Source organism: Physella acuta, unplaced genomic scaffold (assembly GCF_028476545.2).
Source record: "Physella acuta isolate Inbredline_101_S28 unplaced genomic scaffold, ASM2847654v3 ptg000271l, whole genome shotgun sequence".
Lineage (NCBI taxonomy): Eukaryota > Metazoa > Mollusca > Gastropoda > Physidae > Physella > Physella acuta.
In genome coordinates this window covers 787,509-812,716 of record NW_026731790.1, presented here as the reverse complement: position 1 = coordinate 812,716, position 25,208 = coordinate 787,509, and the positions used below count along the sequence as shown (strand labels likewise).

Sequence of the window (25,208 nt, the reverse complement as noted above, 5' to 3'; positions counted from 1 at the left end):
TCGTCAGAAAGCTCGTCAGAAAGCTTTAACGTGGCAGAACTGAATAACACAACTAAACAATACGGACCTTACTCACTACACTTTACAATATACCATACTGACAAAATCAACGGTACATTCAGATGGGTCCCTACCGCACTCAAAAACGACACCCTGCTAAAAGGACTAAGAATAATTAGCAAAACAGAACCATGAGTCAACATAATTCCACACACAGACACTTGAAGTTTTACCATCTTTACAGACAAACCGTCAACCATCCCTCACTACAAAATTCAATTACAAAAGCAAATCTATTAACATTCTCATAACCATCCCATGAAGAAAACAAGCATGCCAAACATTTTGTTTTTTGTTGTTTTGTTGTCTACTTTAACATACACCCCGAGCACTGGAACATGTCAACCATTATTTTTTCCGAGTTACTCCCCATTATATCAAATCATAGCTATCATGGGATGCAACCTTTAAAAATAAATAATAATTACATGTTTATGCTCAGTGAAACACTTGAATTTTAAATGCAAATGCTATTATTTCTTTTCTTAAAAGATAATAACTATAATTGAGAATTAGAACTGAAATATTGAATGTTAAAAAAAAAGTCATGTATTTGTTTCAATTTTGCTTTAAAATCAACACATTAGCTATAATAAGTGCTCATATTAAAAACGCTTGATTATTCAGATTTGCCGTGGTTGTTGCGGGTTTTCATTTTTTGGAAATACTTTTGATAATTATTTATATTTAAATATAAATTATAAACAATCGCTGTTATGGAAATTCGACGTTTGATTTATTCGGATTAATCTGCGATAAAAGTCCACTCTACGTCAATGAAAATGCTTTTAGATATAAACATTATTATAAACGTAACTCATATGTTATACAAAAATAAAATAGCTTTCAACCGAGAAATAAAAAGTAGATCTTCCTTGAACACGTCGTGACAAATATCTGACGATATCAGCTGATACATTTTCCCTTAAATTATATATTTTATTTTTTAAATTTTATTTCATCCTGTAAGGTTTGAATAGTGTTGGAGGGCGAGAGACGACGGGATTTCATTAAATAAAACTCAGCTCACATGTTTACCATATTACATGTGAAAGATTTAACAATTGTTGTGTACTGTTAAATGTGATAAACGTTATATGCTCCTCTTATAACCATATAATATGCCGCCATGATTGTAGGTGAAGCATTGTTCAAATTATTTTGTTCCTTTGTAAGTTAGTATTAATTCAACAATAAATATGTATAAATATATATATGAATAGGTTCTTTAAACATATTTTATTGTTGTTCTATAGTTATATTTATTTCTACGAGCAACTTTCCCTAACTTGAATCAGGTACTCGTAAGAACTGGGTGGACTCAGGGACAAAATACCGACCCGACTTGATTTACGATTCGAACACGAGACTTTCAGGTTAGATGTTATAAAATCCTCCGTTCGTCCTCAACATCCCATGTTAACAAAGATAGTAACCAAGAGCTTAACTCAAAATTAAAACATTGTTTGAAACTAAAAATGTGTTTTCCATATCGATTCTAGTACAAGAAAGCTAAATGTTAGTCTTGAACTTGAACAGATTTACTATACATATTTGAATCTAAACGAATTCAGACACAATAAAGATAAATGTTAGACTTAGAGTTAAAGAGTTCAATAGTCCTGTAAGTCATATTAGTAGTAAAGCTTAACAAAACTGCAGTTTAATTATTTTAACATTAATGAAGCACCATCACCAATTTAACGCTAATCAATTGTACTGTTACAAAAAGTATACAAACTTGATGTGTTATACTAAATATTGTATATATTAGCAGAGGCGTAGCGATGGGGGGGGGGGGGGTGTGGACCGCACAGGGTGACACCATTTAGGGAGGTGACACCAAGGCAAAAACAAAAAATAGCAAAATATATAGAGAAAAATTTGAGTTAGGTGGTGCGAATCGAAAATTGAAAGTTTGTCCCCGGCAAAAGCCTCTGGGGGGTGACACCATTATGTGCCTTACACCCGATCTCGCCACGCCTCTGTATATCAGTGTAGTAAACTTAACTCTTCTTGATAAGTCAATTAAGTTTATCCATACAAAATTAAACTTCAAAGGAGTGTGTGGGGATAGTAAAGCAAATCCATGTGATCTAAACTATGATGAATTAGTCAATTATTTTCATTACTTAATTTTACAGGTCTATACTGTGTTGCTCTATACACTTCATTTTACACAAAATATGACATTGTTTTATTACAAACACTATTCAAACTAAGAATTGATAATACAGTCCTCTGATCACCTTCTGTATACATGTGATAGAGATGTCTTAACCATCTTATTTAATCTTTGTGATAATACTGCCTAGGACACTCTATTTCACATACAATGTTATAAAATGGTTCTTAGCTCTACACTTAACACCAAAAGCTTAAAAAGATTCATCATGTTCTTTAAATATGGTGCGCTACACTCTGTACATCTCATTCCACGGCTAATTTAAAAATGTTGACTTAAACGTTGCCTTATTCCAAACAGACGTTGTAAAGTTATCCTAAAATCTCAGCCCTAAGCTGTATAATGTTGTATAAGAGTTTTATCACCACATAATGTAGTAATGCTGTTCTAAGCTTTTAAATCAACACAAAATATAATAACTTGCAATTTCACTTGAATGTGGTGTCTAAAATAGAGACATGCCTTACATAAATTACAAGCGTTTGTTACTTCCCTTTCAGCTTTCAATTTACCCAAGGGATACAATCTAAACTTATTATAAAATAATTTATTAAAATTAATATCATTCACATATATGTAGGTTCACATTTATAGACACCATAAGCACAACAAATATTTGTTTTTCAGTAACAATGATATTTTTTAAATGTCTTTTTAAACCATTTTTTGTTTGTTAAAAATATAGTTAAATAGAAACACCTTTGATATTTCATACATTATTTTTTACAAGTATCTTCTTTGAAAATTGTGTGACATTTAGATAAAATTATAATATTTTAGGTAGTTTTTCTTTTATTTTGAACTATTTTTCGCGAGTTTAATTTAAATGTACTGCAACACTATTGCAGGGGTCGGCAACCTGCGGCTCTCTTGATGTCAAGATGCGGCTCTTCAGCTCCATACACTAATATTAATAATCTTTAATATGTTATTTTTAAAACTATTTATTTTTTGCAACACTCTGTATTGAACGTATAATTATAAATATAAACAATAAACATTTGCTATTATATTAGAATGTTTAGTTACTCCCTATTTTCAATGTAGGCCTACTTGTCCATACCAAATTGAAACATTCAACTTCATGTTGAATATCACAAAGAAACTAAACGTGCTAAATGTAAAACTGCGAGGAAAGGAAAGTTCGAAGGCGATTTTTACATTATTTCCCTACTGTTTACGAAGACTTAAAAAACAAATAGCATTTTATTTGAGAACAAGTTCAACATCTTGTGTAGATATGCTGCCAGTGATATGATTTGTTTATAAAACCATTGGTCATTAAATGGGATACACTGTGTGTTTGACCACAAGTGGCTTGACCGTTCGGAATAAATAATCCTTTAGAACTAATCTTATTATATATTAAGTACAGTTCATCTAAGGGATGGTGTGGTCAGTACTATGCCTAGCCGACTTGATTTCCCCAATGTAAGCCAGGTATCCAACAGAGCTGAGTAGACTCAGCAACGTCAGGAATGTATATGTGGGTAAAAACACAATAAAATAGAACATTAAAGAGGAAAGATTGTAATAAGTGATTTTGTATTTGAATTAATTTAAAAAAGGTCAATTAAAAAAAAAGAAAACAACTTTACATGTTTAGTTTAACTTGATACCAAATGCAACCACAATAGTGTATGGGTAGAACTGAAAATAGTTTGTGAAAAATGGGACATGTTTCGACTAAAATATGTATTACTTTAGGCTTTGTCCACTGTGAGATTTAAAAGTTTGTTTTTGTCTTCAAAAAGCCTACTTGAAGTATTAATACTTAGAAATAAAGCGCCATTTAAGCAACATGTACAACGTTTTAAACAATTAACAAGTTATTGATCTATTAAAAAACAGATTGCGAATCTATTATAGTTATATTTATTGGTATAGTATAGTATTTGTCTGGTTATTTAAACTACCGTTTTATACAATAACAGTTAATCACAATATATTTTTCGGTTTGAATCATACATCGTATCTCAGCTACAGCTACCTTTTCCAGGAAATGTTACTTTTGTCTCGAACAGTCCATACGTAGTTCATTAAGGAAACAAGCGAATTATGCGTGACTACATTGTATAAGAGACAGTGGACTGTGAAATCTTCAATAGAAATATTGTTTCCGTTTGAGCTTCACCATCACCTATTGTCTGTATTTGATTCCAAGTCCCAAATGTAAACAAGACAGGTCTGTAGTTTTCTCCACGACACGGATGTTACGACCACAGATGTGTGTTGGAGGTATGTTACCACCACATCTATTGTGTTCTATTTATTGTTAAACGCCACCTTAACTAGCTAAAGTTTTCAACATACACCTGTTCAATGAACAGGTCGACCATCACTTTTTTAAATTACTTCCCATTACATCAGTTCATGTTTTCAAGGGATGCTACCATTAATTTAAAAAAAAAAATTGATTCCATACTGAAACATTTGCACGAAATACAGTTAATTTAATTTTTTAGATTTTTAAAGAAACAGTAAAAGGATTTTGAAATTGTGAAAAAGGAGATTTTTAAATGAATATTTCAAATTTCAAAGTTTATTTAATTTCTGCATCCAGTGGCGTAGCCCGGATCGTCTCAGGGGGGGTCCAATTTTTACCCGGGGACAAACTTTCGATTTGCACCCCCCCCCCCTCAAACTTTCGATTTCCACCCCCTCATACTTTATATATATATATATATATATATATATATATATATATATATATATATATATATATATATATATATATATATATATGTGTTACCGAGTCTATTTGCTTGTAGTGCCAAATGTTACCGATTTCACTGCTGACAGAGCCAAATGTTACCGAGTGTATTTACTCGTGCTACCTTTGACCAGCACACAACATCGACCACAATATAGATACTCGGAAATGCAGGTTTACATTGATCTCTTTATTACATGAATCAATAGAAATGCTCCACATAACAATGTATCAATGTTCCATAAGAATACAATGAACCAACTGACCCCCACTGTCCTCACTAGTCCTCACATATCAGAATGCACGTGTCCATAATTCCTATCCTCACATAACACACACGTCTACACCGTTCAATAACCAACTTGATACTGCCCCGTTCTCAACTGTCGCCTTCCTATTTTATCTCCTCGTATTCGTAATCGTATTCGTAATCGTATTCGTAATCGTATTCGTAATCGTATTCGTAATCGTATTCGTAATCGTATTCGTAATCGTATTCGTAATCGATTCTAATCGTTGCATCAGAATATTAATTGCGCAGCTCTGTCGTACAGTCTGATTATTAGACCACCTGCACTGTTGCGTCAGCCCAGTTTGGCCTTGGTCATGTCAAAGTTGACAGACTGTAATACGTTCTTATGTCTCTGGTAACTCTACTAGTTACATATATATATATATATATATATATATATATATATATATATATATATATATATATATATATATATATATATATATATATATATATATATACCTTAGGGGCCTATGGGAGATGATGACCCCCCTAACCCCCCACCCTGCCTACGCCACTGTCTGCATCAACAATCTATTCAAAATTCTAACTCTACCGTCCAACAATTAAGTTCAACTAACTAACTATGACTTTCTATTACTACACATATTTACTCTTCAACTCAAACCTAACTAATCTACTTCCCAAATTCCAACTCAACTAATAATCCCCTAACACCTAATGTCTAACTGTTTACTACCCGTTCTAACCACAAACTGACCACGGTCGGTTCGTTTTTAATTGGTCGGGCTATTTGATTGGTTTTATTTCTTTGGTTTAGCTCGGCTGTTTCCTAACTAAATAGTTACGTTTTCATCATAACAATGCTAAACATAATAAGGATCTGTAATTTTATTATAAAACATGTTTCTAATACGTAGATAATGACTTGAGTCATTACAGGTGAGCATAACAATTAAATTTGCATGACAGTTGCACACAATGTTGTATTAGATTTTTGGTCAGAGTTTCTACTTATCAAATGTGTACATTCTCAAAAGACACGTATTATCTAGTTTAAACAACAGCATATCCCCTTTATTAAGTGCTCTAATAGATTTTGCAAAAATTACATAATTGGTTTTTTTATTTCTGTCTACACTATTTAGCAGCTAGTGCAAGGGTCGGCAACCTGTTGAGACGGAAGTGCAACTTTTCAATACAAAATTTTCAAATTGTTAAAGATCCACTAACATTTTTTATGCACTTCGTCGTTAGTGGAAATTGGCTGTCCGCTGTCCATATACGCTCTACTGCAGTGGCCACGTTAGGTCATGTGTCACCCGGTGCTGAACATCATGGTGATGCCCCCCCCCCCCCCCCGATAAAAATATAGGCTATATATATATATATATATATATGTATATGTATACATTTATAAAATATGTTCATCAAAACTAATATTTTAAATTAAAAACTTGTATATATGTTACACATTATTTCTTTTTAGGCACATTTTTGAAAATCAGGTAACAGTTTTGTACACTGCCCTGTTTTCTAAATATAACTTTGTTTTAACACAGGAGTCGGAACCAGCGGCTCTGGAACCGCATGCGGTTCTTTTGATGTCAAGATGCGGCTCTCCAGCTCCTTGCGTAAATATGAATAGTTATATTATTTTATTTTCAAAACTCGTAACAAGAATTATACTGTAAAGAAAGAAACACACAGGTTTAAAGAGAAGAAAAAACACATTAGAGAACAGTGAGAATAGGTGCAGTAGAAAGTATACGGACAGCTGCTTGGGCACCAGGCCCAGGCCCACACCTGTGCTTTGGACAGAAACGTGGCAACAATTCCATGCTTGCCACTGCCCAAGTGCCGATTTTTTTGTCGAATATCGTTAAATGGGGAATGTTATTTTATTCAGAATGCATTTCCATATCCATCAGTAATCATTAATTTGAGTGACGTAGTGTTTTATTAGCTTCCTATTGTTGAGCCGGGTACTGCACTATGGGGTACGAGTTAACCCTGCGTTCAGTGGGGTGGAAGATAAGTCTGGTGAGGACCTAAGGACAGAAGCGACCGGTACACGGTAATCAAACCGATATCCAAGCAAGTTAGACTGAGTTTGCCGTATTGAGGCCTGCCTGGCTAATGGGAGGCACCTCCTGAGCCTGTGATGTCCGTATAGAAATAAATAAAAAAGTTAACTTCTTCTCAGGTAGATTGGGATAGTCCTGTATTTTTAATTGTTGATTACTAATTTCATTATTCTGGCGAAACATGTGTATGCTTTTATGTGAACAATTATTATTTCATATATAAAGCTATTTATTTTAAATAACAAATCATTTTTTTTTAACTTATCGTAATCAAATAATAAAATATTGAAATTTAAAAAAATGTTAGTGGCTCTTTTAAAAATGGGAAATTTTGAAAAAAATTAAGGCAAGGCTCATCCGTCTCAAAAGGTAGCCAACCCCTGTTTTAACACAACCGAATTATCCTTTTTGGTAAGATTAAAGTGCAGTGTCTGTTCTTGAAACTGCAATAATCATAGCATAAGGTTAGTCGGCCTTTTTTAGGGTCGATTGCCGGGGTCAGGAGGCGGTCAAATCTACTCAACTCAACAAGTAAACCTAGATCGCCCTGGGGTGGCGCCCACACTTCCCACGAACGCTCCAAACTCTTGACAAGAGCCACTTTGGTGGTTTCAATATACGAGTGGCTAATCATCTATTTCGATTTTTCACCAAGACAACGCCTACATAGGAGTAATCGTAAGAAGGATGTTTCGGCACGACCACATCGAACTACGATAATCTCGACGAACTAAACTCAAAGATCAACTCGACAACTCAACTTTCACAACGCACGACTATTCATCTCCCAACGAACTAAAAGTATTACCCAAATAAACAATCCTACCAACGCTACTATGTGACACTCAACTTGCGTTTTCCAACACACGATTACGCCATCTACCAAGAAGCAACGAATCAAATCTCGAACACTCTAAAACGATATACTTTCAACTCATGATAATCTTGAAGACCTATACTCAACTATCAACTCGATCACTCAAATGTTCATATCGTCTGTATTTGACTCAATGCCCTTAATATAAACAATGCATTTCTGTAGTTTTATTAACGATATGGATTTGACGATCTACGGAAGTGTGTTCGAAGTATCTTAGCACCATGTCTATTTTTTTGTCTACTTGGAGGAGCCAAGTATGTTCACATACGCCATATTTTGACACCACAAGCCTCAAACATAACAACTGAACAGTAACCACAGCTAACACCACCACACCAGACGTTCTTTATACCAAGGTCACACAACAACAGACTGTTATGGAAACAGAAACTTCAATATAAAACAGAAACAAGTTGTAGCAATAGCTATTAAAAGTATTTAAAATGGACAACTTTGTTAACCAATAGTTAGTACACACTTTGACTATAAGATATGCGATGTGTATTTAATTAAATTAGCTTTTATTCAATGCTTTTCTTGCTTGTTTTAATCAATGTCCTAAAAATACTTGCAGGGGAAGCAGCAGCAGTACCTTATTCCCCACCACTTAGATACGTCACGTCTTGAACTTCTTTGTAACTTGTACTTTAAGGTGATCATAGCTCATTTTAAATACGTGTTTGAGTTTGAGCTACATTCAGCTTTAGCAAGTGTTCCTAACTTATCCCTTAATGAATCTCTATCACTTCGCTAATACCATGATTTGACCACAATAACACTAAAGACTTTACAGGTAGTCCAAACACATGAAAAACTTTAGCATATTAAGCATGGACTTACTAAAATATCGCTTCAATAAACTATTAACATTAAATAAATGAGCCAACGACAATTTAGCGTAATAGAGTACTATAACAACAAGATGCTCGAATTTCTTAAAGTGATAACAATGGCCTTATTCTAACAGCAATTATTATTTGGATGTCTACCATCGATACCGTCTTTTCTAGATACTTGGCGTAAGTCTAATTAAAGTAGCGTTGTATGACGTAATACAATGCTCTGGTAGTGTAGAGGAAAACATTGTTACGTTTTGTGTAGAACGGTGGAGCACAATGACTCAACACATGTCCCGTAATATGTGTGCCGACATCATATGTCCTTTAATATGTGTGCCGACAACATATATCCCTTAATATGTGTGCCGACAACATATATCCCATAATATGTGTGCCGACAACATATATCCCATAATATGTGTGCCGACAACATATGTCCCATAATATGTGTGCCGACAACATATATCCCATAATATGTGTGCCGACAACATATGTCCCATAATATGTGTGCCGACAACATATTATGTCACATTAAATGTGGCCTTACAACATATGTCCAATAATACGTCAGCCTACATCATATGTCCAATATTATGTGTTCCTAAATCATGTCCCATAATATGTATGCCTATAACATACATACAATAATATGTGTGCCTAAAACCATGTGTCCCGTAATATGTGTGCCTACATCATATGTCACTCAATATGTGTGCCGACAACATATGTCCCATAATATTTTTGCCTACATCATATGTACCATAATATGTCCGACTACAACATTATGTTCCATAACATGTGTGTTTACAAAATACATCCCACACAATTTATGCCTACAACATACGTCCCATAATATGTGTGCCTAAAACATGTGTCCCATAATATGTGTGCCGATAGTAAATGTCCCATAATATGCGTCTCTACAACATATGTCCCATAATATGTGTGACTACAACATATGTCCCATAATATGTGTGCAGATAGCATATGTCCCATAATGTGTATGCCAACAACATACATTCCTCCTGGACACTTACCCCAGCCATCTTTGATAAAACATGAGCTTCTATCAACATTCAAGACATTACATTAACTGTCACAGTAATTGCTCCCTTTAATACCCCGACCTTCTACAATGTTGTTCACTCTACAGTCGGCTAATGTTCTGTAGAGTCCAGCCAGAAAAAGACCAGGATGGCAGGTGACCCAGGAATAAGCCACTCGTTAGACACGACATAGTCTAAACTAAGTTTCTATTGAATCAGTTTGAGCTACGTTCAGCTTTATCGTGTTTTCCTAACTTATCTCTTAATGAATCTCCGTCTCTACGTAAATACCAGAGAATGACCAGTACGTTTGTACCAGTGTTTCTTTCAATCAACTCCGCCCCCTCAACCTTACAAACACAATAAAATATAAAAGTTTCTAAATGCTTTAGCTAGTGTCTGATGGTTTGGGGGTGTCTCTCGGTAGTTTCAAGTATCCTGGAGAAAAATGCCTAAAACAACATGACTTGCACTATGTAAATCAGTGCTTGCACCCCAGTCATCTTCTTACCAACCAGAGTGTACACTGACCTCACTCACCAAGAAAGCGGGTACATCAACTTGAGCATAGGACAGTTTCTGAAATACTACTTGCTATTTAATTAAATAATTCATTGATTAAAACCAGTAATTCACATGTCCATTGTCCTGGTTTATTGTGTTGATGAACCAGAACAACCGTTCAACATACTGTTCTACCGTAACTACACTACATTTCACTTAATTGTGTTACTGTCCTACCCTTTTCGCGTTACTTTCTTACGCTTACAACGCTACTCTCATATTCTAGCTACACTACTGTTCTAACATAAATGCGCCTATGTCAATTCCTAACTACGCTACCGTCTTGTGATAGTTCTAATTGAACAACGTTTCTATATATTTGCTATTAACATTGAAGAAATTATAGTTTACGATATACACACATTGTTCTGCCTAATGTCTAACTGTTTACTACACGTTCGAACCACCAACTGCCCTAACGCTTTGATTGATCAGCTGACCGTCACACGTGACCACGGTCGGTTCGTTTTTTATTGGTCGGGGGAATTCGATTTGGTTGTATTTTTGTTGGTTTGCATCTTTAATTGTACTAGTGTAATTCGATGGTTCAGAGACAGTGCTATAATAAAACATACCCAGTTTAATAAACGAACCGTCAAACATACTTATATACATATGTAATGTCTTATTTTCTGAATTGTATTGTTTGTATTGTACTGATGACTAAATATAAACAGAAAAAAAAATCAGTAATGTAAATAATATAGTTCAAACATTAATTATTTTGAGTACATGTGACCAATTATACCTAAACGTATTTATCTTGTTTTTATTTTGGAGAATGTTAATAAAAGAAACGTACCAGCTCATGTTTGCCAGTGATTAATTTAACATTAAAAATATGATATTGAAATATAATCAACACATTAATTTGACGTCTGCTTAGTTATTCGGTTTTGATGGTGTAAGAATAGCGTTGGTAAACAACTATTAGATTGATTCGAAAATGTGAGGTTGAGTTGAATAGATTACCTTTTACTCCATTTTGTCCGGACCACGGCTGTGTATTTTACCATCTTCCAAGATATCCATGTGGTCTTGTGTTCTTTAACAAGACTCCGACTACAGGTATGTTTTAGCGCCCTACACTTCCGCCTTCCCTGGGGGTTCCACCCAAGGGCTGTCTTGTCACATTTGTGTGAGCCATTTGTCAGCTACTTCTTATCTGTAATGCCATGGTCTCCTGCATTGTCCTTCTAAATGTGGGTGTGTTATACTCGGTGTCCTTAACTACTAGATTTATTATTAATAACACAGTATTGGAAACAAAAATAACATTTTTTTTTAAATGCAGGCTTTAAAATATACTTTAAACTACACGTAATAGAATAAAATCATAATTTTACGCAAATTATAGTTAAAAATCGATACAATTATGTTTAACCAAATAAATGATCAGCAATAGCAAACAGTTGTACCAGTGCATCTGATTTACCAGATCTCTGATAAGAACGTTCTACTTTTTAGTTTAGATTTCTGTATCGCTTCTCAGCTGTAACGACACTTTCCAGTGACATTGACTTATGTTTTATGTGGTCCAGTCCATATGGAGACCATCTTGGAAACGTCACATTGTTGGGTGACTGCAATGTACAATAGACAGTAAACTGTGATTCTGTTCATGGAAGCTTAACCTACACCAATCGTCTGTATTTGACTCAATGCCCCAAATGTAAACAATGCATTTCTGTAGTTTTATTAACGACATGGATGTGACAACCTCGGAAGTATGTTCGAAGTATCTTAGTACCATGTCTTTTTGTTATTTGTTTTCGTGTCTACTTTAACATACACCCCGTGCACTGGAACATGTCAACCAATAATTTTGTCGAGTGACTTCCCATTATAACATATCAATTCTTTCAGGGGATGTAATCTAGAAAAGTAAATAATGGTTTAATGTTTATGCTTATTGAAACACTTGAATTGTAAATGTGAATACTGTGATTTTGTTTAATAAAATATAAAAACTTTAATTGAGAATTGGAATTGACTTTACGTCTGATAAAAAGGGTCATTTATTTTTTTCCATTTTGCTTTTCATATTATACATTAGCTATAATAAATGCGCAACCTATAGACGGTTGATAATTCACATTAACCAACGCTGCATCCACAAAAATTGTTTAACTACTTCTGATAATTATTAATTTCAAAAAGTTCACTGAAATGTTTTTAACAAGCTTTTTATTTTATATTATAATACCGTCGTCGATGTCCTCGATGCTGCTTGTGCGGTTTCACCGCCTGGCAAGACTCGGCTCGAAAAAAAAAGTGTTTAATTTAAATAATAAACTATCGCAGCTTTGGATCTTCCATTTGTAGACATTTTATTTATTCCGATTAATCTGTGATAAAAGTCCAATGTTCGTCAATGTGTAAACAAACTAGTCTTCAGCCTTATCAAATAAAAATACTTTTAGATATAAACAATATTATGTAAGTAACTGAAATTAATTAGACAATAAATAGGTATAAATGTATGTTAATTTTTCGTTAGTTGTGAATAGGATGTCGTTTCAACATATGCTATTGTTGTTTTATAGTTCTATGTATGTCAACGCGCAACTTTCCTTAACTTAACCAGCACTTATAAGAGCTCGTGGACTCAAGTACAGTCTACGGACTTGAATTCCGATTCGAACTTGAGACTTTCAGGATAAAAGACTAGACTTTACGTGGAAAACAAATGTTTAGATTCAAACAATGTTTTAATTTTGAGCTTAGCTCTTGGTTACTAGATCAAGCCATAATATCTGTATGGTATACATTATATGTGCAATCGGACATATGCATATCAGTGGGAGCCCCAAAAATCTCTTGCGAAATTAGAGATTAAATAGGGGCCTGTACATCTAGTCTTGTCAATTTGAATTATTTTTAACTTGAAGCAATATATGTTGATAAATCAAGTTTGGACCCGACTGGTACATATAGAGAGAATAAACACAATTACACTCTAAGGTAATACACGATTTCTAGCCGGTCAAACTCTAAGTACTTTTTCTTTAAATGAATAGAAAATAAGTTACAGTTTTACAGGCAAGCAACACTTATAATTATCACGCAACTTAACACTCACTGTGTTTATTAAATATTAATTATTGGTTAACAAAAACTTGCGCATCATCTTCTCCTTGGTAAATGATTTAAGTCACCACACTAGACGTCCCTCATACCAAAGTCACACAACCACAGACTGATATGGAAACAGAAACACCAATATCCAAGGGAAACAAGTTTTAGCAAAATAGTTTTTTATAAGTCTATAAGAAAGACGCTTCGTAAACTAATAGTTAGTACAAACTTTGAAATTTGTGATGTATATTTTACCTTCATTAAGTTAGTTATTCTGAACCGACTGTTATTGCTTGTTTTAATCAATGTCCTAAAATAATTGCAGTCGAAGTTTGTTCTTGTCCCCCACTCCTTAGATGCATCGAGGATTGCATATATTTGTAACTTGTACTTTAAGATGATCATTGCGCCATATAAAAAAATACGTGTTCTTTAACTCAAGCATTTACTTATTAAAACATACAAAACACAAGTACCATTTCTTAGTATTTTAAACTGATAAACCTGGACTTGTATTGCTTTTTTTTTTTTTTACGAAATTATGTCATACCCTAACTATGTAGTAGTTTTACTTAATTTTGTACTATCTATCCTCAGTAGGCTGATGTCCTTTTCTAACTATTGCACTGTCCTATTCTAGCCAAACTAGTGCCCTACCCTAAATACTCTACCGTCCTATCCTAACTATGGAAGGTTTTAAGCAGTGTTTCTTTCAGACTTATTTTCTCTATGCAGGGAAGGGTGCAATATATTTTCGTTAGTATTTTGTTAATAAGCAATTAAAATGTGGATCTGTTTGTTAAACATACATATATTAATTTCCACAATTTTATTTTTAAAATATTATCTAGGAATGTAGGGTATCAAATCTTAGAACAATAGCAGCTTAGTAACAAAGTGTTTGCAAACAGTTTTCCCTTAGGTCTCTTTTCTTTAGTGATTCAATTATGCTGATTTTATTTCCTAATTTCGTACAAAGTATGTAAATGTCTTTTAGAAATTGCAAGTGCGAAAAAAGAAAAAAAAATCGTGTTAGTTATTTCCCATTTTTTAGTCAGAAATAATACAAGGGACGCTACCTTAAACATGTTTTTGAATGTCATAAAATGAAAAGCAAATTGAAATACATTTAACAAAGCGTCTTAAAATACTTAAAATATTTTTTTTTCGAAAGAAAACGTATAACAAACGCATGCAACTTTTTAAAAACTTTATTGTTTTACAGTTAATCTGTATGGTTAATGCAATACATATATCAAATAATTAATCTTTACTAAAATAATTATTTTTATTTTTACAATGTTTGTATCCTTCCTTCATCTGTGTACACATTTGTTTGCGTTTGATTACACAACTATATTTTAATCTACGGAAACACTTTAGATCAGGGGTTGGCAACTTTTGAAATGGAAGAGCCAAAAGTTACAACTTACAAAATTTCTAAGTTTTTTAAAGAGCCACACACATTTTTATTTCAATATTATGATATATTTTATTAGGTTTATATATATATATATATATATATATATATATATATATATATATATATATATATATATATATATATATAATATATATATATATATATATATATATATATATATATATAGCAATGTAACAATAGCATGCTACGACAATATGCTTTTACAGTATATACAATCATTGAGCAAAGCAGTACACATAGGGCCTACACTAACAACATTTGATCCAACATGAAATAACAAAATATGCAAAATACAACATGCAGTAATATAATGGTGGAAAGGAACGTTTAATAAGCTTCAAATAAAATGAAAGAAAATTAATGAGAGGGTTCTATTGTTAATCTATACAATAGTAAAGTTTTCTAAACAAAAGCGTTATTTTGACACATATACATGAGGTTGCCATAACGACCAAGTCTAACCGTTAACTTTCTTGTACAAGACTTGACAATGAAAACCATCTTTTAAATTAAAATAATATTTCAGTTTGATTCAAAATCTGGGGCACTAGATCAGGCCTTAAACTCGATAGTGTATACATTCAAGTTATTGAACTGTTGTATCGCATAGGGAGCCAGACGAATCACGGAAATTTAATATGGTCATTTACATTATTTTTTTTCCTTTTAAGTTTTAATGCATCTTAAATGGATTAAATAATTAGTGATAGTATGTAACATAATAATTAAATTGCATTAAAATCATAAATAAACTTTACATTATCGTTGTTTCATTGGGCAATGTTGTAATACTCATTGCCTTTATCTATATATCAATATAAAAATACGAATATTATATGTTTGATTTCAAATAAATATATTATCTCATTTTAATCGCTATCATTTTTGTTTCACATTTTCTTTTGAATAAAATATATTCACTCACTAATTTTGATCGCTATAAATTCGTTTGACATTAAATAATCCATTTGAATACAATAGTGTTTTAGAACTGTCAACACTGGAAGTGGATTTTGATATATTTTGTATTCAGGCGACCATCCATTGGGAATAAATTGGAATTTGTGTTATCGTCCATTTGTAAAAGTGATCTTTGGAAAGCGACATTGAGACTACTGAATTTCGGGAATTAAATGTGTTTGTATTCTTTCATTTTCATTAAAGGAATGGGGAATAAGCCATATAAGGCTAGTATATATATATATATATATATATATATATATATATATATATATATATATATATATATATATATATATATATATATATATATATATATATGTATATATATATATATATATATATATATATATATATATATGTATATATATATATATATATATATATATATATATATATATATATATATATATATATATATACGTTTTCATTGTACATTTTCAGATGTGGTGACACGCCACCCGGGTTGTTGATTTAAATGTTAATTACTAGTAACTGAAAAAATTCAACTTAACATCATTTCCTCTGTAAATTTTGCAGCTGGTGTCACCCTTGGGTGAAGTGTACAGTTAACAGTAACGATGTTTATATATTGGATGTTATTAATACAGATGGATATAGCATTTTTTTAAAGTTATCAATGCTACGTCATGGTTTCCACTCCCCACCCTTGTTAGAATTTGTTAGGGTGTATTTAAAAGACTTTTTCACTCTAATTAAACATTACTTAATTGATAATTTTTTGTCTAAATATTTTGCTATATTTTTAACTTGGTGTCACCCCCAAAATGGTGTGACATTAAAAGAGCCGCAAACGGCTAGCGAGCCGCCGACCGCTGTTCTAAGCATTTAAACCTACACAAAATATAATATCTTGTAATTGCACTTGTGGTGTCTAAAATAGAGGTGCCTAACACAATTGACATTGCGTTTGTTACTTTCCTTATAACAATCAATATAACAAAGGAATACAACCTAAACCTATTTACAAAACTATTCCTTTAAATACTTACATTGCCATCAATGTAAGTACACATTTAGAGAAGCGCCAAGCAAAACAAATATTTTAATGGCAGTAAGAAAGTGTTTGGTGTATTTTTTTTCTTACAAATAACACAGCGTTGCTTCCCTTTAAGCAAACAAAATAAACAAGGGAAAAAACCAAAACGTATTTATAATAATATTTCTAAAAATAAAGAACATTCCATATATATATGTATACGTTTATAGAAATGCTAATGAAAACTAATATTTTAAAGTTCGTAAGCAAATTTATAGTATTATTTACTTCCTACAACCAACTTTTTAAAATTTATTTATGTTAAACTTAATTGAAAACATGTATATATGTTACAAATTATTTCTTTTAAGAAATTTTTTTAAAAGATAGTAACATTCATAAGTGATGTCCTGTTTTCTAAATATAATTTTGCTTTAGCACAGGAAACTTCACCCCTTTACTGTCATCCTTTGCAATTTTGTATAATCAAATATATGACATCATGTAAGTATTCATTATGTACATATGCAAAACCTTACGTGTTCATTTGATGTTCAAAACAATGTTAAAAAATTTGATGTTGATATACTTGTTTTAATTGCAAATAAAAGTATTAAAAAAAAAAAAAAAAAATTAAAAAAAATTAAAATTAAAAAAAATAAAAAATTAAAATTATACCACAGGAATCGGAACCAGCGGCTCAGGAACCGCATGCGGTTCTTTTGATGTCAAGATGCGGCTCTCCAGCTCCTTGCATAAATATGAATAGTTATATCAGGGGTCGGCAACCTGCGGCTCGCGAGCCGCATGCGTCTCCTTTGATATCAAGATGCGGCTCTCCGGCTCCTTGCACAAATACTAATAATCTTAATAAAAAAAAAAATATTTGAAATAAAAAAATTTTAGTGGCTCTTTAAAACCAGGAAAATTTTGAAAATTGTAACTTTTGGCTCTTCCGATTCAAAAGGTTGCCGACCCCTGTTATATTATTTTAATTCCAAAGCTCTTTTAAAAAATTATACTGTAAAGAAGGAAACACACAGGTTTAAAGAGAAGAAAAAAAAACATCAGAGAACAGTGAGAATAGGTGCAGTAGAAAGTATACGGACAGCCGCTTGGGCACCAGGCCCAGCCCCACTTCCGTGCTTTGGACAGACACGTGGTAACAATTCCATGCTTGCCTCTGCCCAAGTGCCGACTTTTTCGAATATCATTAAATGAGGAATGTTATTTTATTCAGAATGCATTTCCATATCCATCAGTAATCATTAATTTGAGTGACGTAGTGTTTTATTAGCTTCCTATTGTTGAGCCGGGTACTGCACTATGGGGTACGAGTTAACCCTGCGTTCAGTGAGGTGAAAGATAAGCCTGGTGAGGACCTAAGGACAGAAGCGCCCGGTACACGGTAATCAAAGACAGTTAGATTGAGTTTGTCGTGTTGAGGCCTGCATGGCTAATGGGAGACACCCCCTGAGCCTGTGATGTACGTGTAGAAAGAAAAAAGTTAACTTCTTCTCAGGTAGATTGGGATGGTCCTGTATTTTATATTTTTTCCTAATTTAATTATTCTGGCGAAACAAGTATATGTTTTTATGTGAACAATTATTATTTCATATATAAATATCTATTTGTTTTAAATAAGAAATCAAATTTAGTTACCTAATCCTAATCCTAATCAGATAATAACATATTGAAATAAAAGAAAATGTTAGTGGCTCTTAAAAAACTGGGACATTTTGAAACATTTAAGGCATGGCACTTCCGTCTCAAAAGGTAGCCGACCCCTGTTTTAACACAACCGAATTATCCTTTTTGCTAAGAAAGTGTAGTGTCTGTTCTTGAAACTGCAATACTCTAAGCAGTGGCGTAGCGAGGTCGGGTGTCACCCGGTGCGGCACTTAATGGTGTCACCTCCCCCCTCCAGAGGCGTTGCGTCCTTTCCCGGGGACAAACTTTCATGTTTTCGATTTGCATTCCCCTCAAACTTTCGATTTGCACCCCCCTCAAACGTTTGATTTGCACCCCCCCCCCCCTCAAGTTTTTCTCTATATATTTTGCTATTTTTTGCCTTGGTGTCACCCCCCTAAATGGTGTCACCCGGTGCGATCCGCACCCCCCGCCCCCCCTCGCTACGCCCCTGACTCTAAGCCATTTGGCTAGTCGGCCTTTTTAAGGGTCAATTGCCTTGGTCGGGAGGCGGTCAAATCTACTCAACTCAACAAGCAAACCAAGATCGATCTGGGGTTGCGCCCACACTTCCCTCGAACGCTTCCCTCGAAGGTAGAATGTTTCGGCACGACAACATAGAACTATGACATTCTCGACGAACTATACTCAAAGATCAACTCGACTACTCAACTTTCACAACGCAGGACTATTCATCTCCCAATGAGCTAAAAGTATTACCCAAATAAACAATCCTACCAACGCTACTATGTGACACTCAACTTGCGTTTTCCAACACGATCACGCCATCTACCAAGATGCAACGAATCAAATCTCGAACACTTTAAAACGATATACTTTCAACTCATGATAATCTCGGATACCTTTACTCAACTATCAACTCGGATCACTCAAATGTTCATATCGTCTGTATTTGACTCAATGTCCTAAATGTAAACAATGCGTTTATGTAGTTTTATTAACGATATGGATGTGACGACCACGGAAGTGCGTTCGAAGTATCTTAGCACCATGTCTATTTTTTGTCTACTTTAACGAGCCAAGGTTTTTAACATACACCACGAGCACTGGAACAGGTCGACCATTATCTGTGCCGAGTTACTTCCCATTATGATAAATCATTGTTTTCAAGGGATGCAACCTCTAAAAATAAATAATTGTTAAATGTTTATGCTTAGTGAAACACTTGAATTATAAGTGTAAATGATATCAATTTGTTTGTTTTTAAATAATAACTATTACTGAAAATTGGAATTAATTTTATGTCGGTTTAAAAATGTCATTTATTATATCCATTTTGCTTTAAATGAACGCAATAGCTATAATAAGTGCGCTACTTATAGACTATTGATAATTCAGATTAAACGTCGTTAGCTGGCTCTTTTCAACTGTTTTTTGGATAATTTTTAAAACAATTTATATCATAACATATCGCTGCTTTGGATTTTCCATTCGGATTAATCTGTGACAGGGGTCGGCAACCTTTTGAAGCGGAAGAGCCAAAAGTTACAATTTTCAAATTTCCCTGGTTTTAAAGAGCTACTAACATTTTTTTGTTTGTTTTATATATTTTATTTTTTATTAAGATTATTAGTATTTGTTCAAGGAGCTGGAGAGCCGCATCTTGATAACAAAAGAGCCGCATGCGGCTCGCGAGCCGCAGGTTGCCGACCCCTGATCTGTGATAAAAGTCTACTGATCGTCAATGTGTAAACAAACTATTCTTCAGCTTTATCATATAAAAATAATTTTAGATATAAATATTATTATGTACGTAACTAATATTAATTAAACAATAATAATGAATACATATATTTTAATGATTCTTTAATTGTGAATAAGATGTCGTTTCAACATATGTTATTGTTGTTCTATAGTTCTATGTTTGTCAACGCGCAACGTTTGTCAACAGAAAATTCATAGAGAGCGACCACAGCCTGAGGAGCGCAGGTATCTGGGTATGCTGGAGAGGATAAAAGACTATGTAGAAACAACAAAAGAATACCATAAAAAAAGAAGAAACTTTTAAAAATCTGAAAAGAAAGGCTGAGGACAGAAACCTTGATGAGTTCTATTTTAACATGACGAGAACCCAGAAACTGGATGGTGAGCACCAGCTACGTGAATCTCAAGAGCCAGTTGTTACTGAGAAGCAAGAAAAATTGATATCCACTCAAGACAGAAGATATGTGATTTACGGGTTGACCAAGGAATCAAAGAAAATAGAAAAACTAAAGCAGTCATTGCATATGATTGACAGCGACCAAAAGAAAAATACCTGATATTTGTCGATTCTAAAAAAAATAAGCTGAGAGTTTTGATGCTGCCAAGTTTTTTGACAATCATCCAGCTTTCGTAGACAGAGCTTTTAACAGACCAAAATTAGGTGCACTTCAAACAGGGACTTTCTCTTAAAACTCTGAGGAACTTGAATCTGTGATGACAGCTAAAGACGCAGCTTACAGGGAGTTAACCAAGAGAAATGACAGAGCGCGGGAACATAAAATTATTACTGACAAGCTGGAATCCAAACTATTTGCCTAGGACAAAACCCACAAGAAAAAATGTGTGGTTCCAGAGACCAAAGAAAGCGCTGCACAATACAAATTCACCTTCAAGAGACCAAAGAAAGCGCTGCACAATACAAATTCACCTTCAAGAGACCAAAGAAAGCGCTGCACATTATAAATTCACCTTCAAGAGACCAAAGAAAGTGCTGCACAATACAAATTCACCTTCAAGAGACCAAAGAAAGCGCTGCACAATACAAATTCACCTTCAAGAGACAAAAAAAGATGTATTGTATTGTAAGCGTATTAATAAATTAAAAAAAAAAAAAAAAAAAAAAAAAAAAAAAAAAAAAAATAAAACATTAAGTAAACCATCTGAATGGAATGAAAATAGGCTACAAGTTAGAAAGGAATATTGCTACTAGTAGTGATAATTCAACTTGAACAATACTCATAGTGTTGTGGTCTCTTTCGGCATAAATATATTTTGCGTTTATACACACATTGTTAAGTAAATCATCATAAAAGAATATAAATAGGTTACAAGTAAGAAAGAAGTATTACTATTGTAAATCTGTATCAGTCCTCAATAGCCGATGATGAAAACTGCAATACTGAGGCAAACATGCAATAAAATAAAGACTAAAATAATAAATAAATAACAATAATTAAAAAAATCAATAACAGGGACGGGTAGATGTAGATGCTTGGATGATCATATTGAAAGGATTTTTGTCCTCGTATTTTGACTGAACTCACTTATTTAATTAAATATGATGTACACCTCTCCGACATCAGATAAAAGTATATCTCACAATTTAAATCAATTCAAATCAAACTAACATTACTTTTTTATGGTCCACTAATTTCTCCGACTACGCCTTCCCATTCACCACCATCCATGTATTTATATCCCTCTTCCTCCTGACTTTTTTGTATTTTTCAGAAAGTGACCTCATACTTCAAACAACTAAAATACTGAGTACACGCCGGTATGAGAGTCAAATAAATAGCTATCAATGTATATCTACAACAGTCCTCATATGTCGAATGATGAGCATAGTTATGCGCTAGCAGAAAAAAATTGGGACATATAACACTAAATAAGTAAAACGATGTTTTAAGAATCACTATTGTACAGGTAGGTATATAATAAAAACTATTTTAAACTAACGTATATAATTAGTTGAATTTTATTACGGCAAGTTAATTGGGAGAGTCTTCGATGTGTATACGTCCAAAATAACACATTACAAGTTGACAATTCGAAAACATGTAAACTTCAGCACATTAAACATGGACTTGTTGAAATATCGTTTAACAAACTATTAACATTGAACAAATGAGACAAAGAAAATGTAACATATTACACTAATATAAATATAACAACAAGAAGCTCGAATATCTTAAATTGATTACAAAGGCCTTATTCTAACAGAAATTATTGTTTGGATGAATACTATGTGCCGTCGTTTCTAGACACTTAGCGTAAATCGGGCAGATGAGGCTCGTTAGCTGGGGACAGCCACTCTTCTAGGAGAGACAACTCCAAAATTAAACAACTGCTGCCTTGTAGTTTGTTCTTGGTTGGACACAGGCTATGGAAGCAAATCCAAAAAGAAAAGCAGGCTGAAATCGGAGTCAATGGCCTCAATGGCGCATAACCAGTTGACACGTAACGCTTAATTATGTTGGAGGCGTGGTCGAGTCGGCAAAAAGGTCATGGTTGATAAATTCGAACAAATTCTCGAGTACAAACCCACTGGCAGATAAATCTCGATCCCCTTCAACACTAATAATTAAGAACGAAGAAAAAGAAGAAGAAGACACAGTAGTAGCGGTGTATAACATAATACAATGCTCTGGTAGTGTACAGGAAAAATGTTTTACGTTTTGTGTAGAACGGTGGAGCACAATGCCTCAACATATATCTCTTATTACGTGTGCCGACAACATATGTCCCATGTATGTGTACCGACAACATATATCACATTATATGTGACCCTACAACATATGTCCCATAATATGTGTTCCTAAATCAAATCATATATCCCATAATATGTATGCATAACATACATACAATAATATGTGTGCCTAAATACCATGTGTCCCATAATATGTGTGCCGACAACATATGTCCCTTTATATGTCCCAAAATATGTGTGCCTACAACATATGTTCCACAATATATGTGCCTACAACACATGTCGCATAATGTGTATGCCAACAACATACATTCCTGCTGGACACTTACCCCAGCCATCTTTGATAAAACATGAGCTTCTATCAACATTCAAGACATTACATTAACTGTCACAGTAATTGCTCCCTTTAATACCCCGACCTTCTACAATGCTCTTCACTCTACAGTCGGCTAATGTTCAGTAGAGTCCAGCCAGGAAATGACCAGGATGGCAGGTGACCCAGGAATAAGCCACTCGTTGGACACCACATAGTCTAAACTAAGTTTCTATTGAATCAGTTTGAGCTACATTCAGCTTTATCGTGTTTTCCTAACTTATCCCTTAATGAATCTCCGTCACTAGGTAAATGCCAGTACGTTTGTACCAGTGTTTCTTTCAGCCAACTCCGCTCACTCAACCTCACGAACAAAATACAAAAAATAAAAAGTTTCTAAATGCTTTAGCCAGTGTCTGCCTCACTGATGGTTTGGTGTGTCTCTCGGTAGTTTCAAGTATCCTGGAGAATAAACCGGGAGTGATCTCCCCTAAACTTTCTCGAATATTCTTATATAAAATAACAGGGGATGGGAACTCGGGCGATAGACATGATTTTTAATCCATTTTAAATACTTAAAGTTTTAAAAATAGAATAAAATCTCGTAGACAAATTAATTGCACACCAAGTGAACGCCAAATAAAAAAGCGCATAATAGTGCGCAATATTATTAGTACTTCTAAAATTTACATTAGTTTTTGAGAAATCGAAAGTAGCGTAAATTACTACTTCCAGTCAACGGAAATTACTCAAAATTTAACAGAAGGTAGAAAATTAGATCTTTTACTTACATGTAAAATTTCATGTATCTATCTGAAATAGTACTCAAGTTATATGCTTTTGAAAAATTCAAAGTAGGAAAAGTACCACTTCCGGTTATCGAAAATCGCTCAAAAGTTGATACGGATCTACGATTTTGATAAAATACTTATATATAATATTTCATCAACCTAGCTGTAACGGTACTCAAGTAATCGTGTTTACACACGGACACACAGACACACAGACACACACACAGACATACGGACAAGATTGCAAAATTATGTTTTTCCGTATCAGTGAGGTGTAAAACGTCGTGATTTGTAAAAATCTCTATTTTTTATTTGCACGATTACAATACTTTCTCTATACTTCGTATATACGAGAAAGTAAAAATGCATGAAAACAACATGACTTGCATTACGTAAATCAGTGCTTGCACCCTAGTCATTTTCTTACCAACCGGAGTGTACACTGACCTCACTCACCAAGAAAGCTGGTACATCAACAAATACTACTTGCTATTTAACTCAATAATTAATTGATTAAAACCTACAATACACAAGTCTATTGTACTGGTTTATTGTGTTGATGAACCAGAACATCCATTCATCAAACCACGATAGTGTTCAACCGTAACTACACTACATTTCACTTAATTTTGTTACTGTCTTACCCTTTTAAGTTACTTTATTACGGTTACAACGCTACTATCATATTCTAGCTACGCTACTATTCTAACTTAAATGCGCTTATGCCAATTCATAACTACGCTACCGTCTTAACTACAGCAATCTTTCATCATTATAGAAATAAAATAAAAATGTCAATATATTATTCTCAATTTAATCAAAAATGTAAAACTAAATACAATTTATACTATAAATACTAAATTAAAGTAAA

At 33.5% G+C, this 25,208-nt stretch overlaps 1 pseudogene; it reads left to right on the top strand.

Moving 5' to 3' along the window:
• Positions 1-21,486, top strand: part of LOC131939252 (putative U3 small nucleolar RNA-associated protein 11) — a 41,621-nt pseudogene extending 20,135 nt beyond the window's left edge.
• Positions 21,487-25,208: the final 3,722 nt, after the last annotated feature.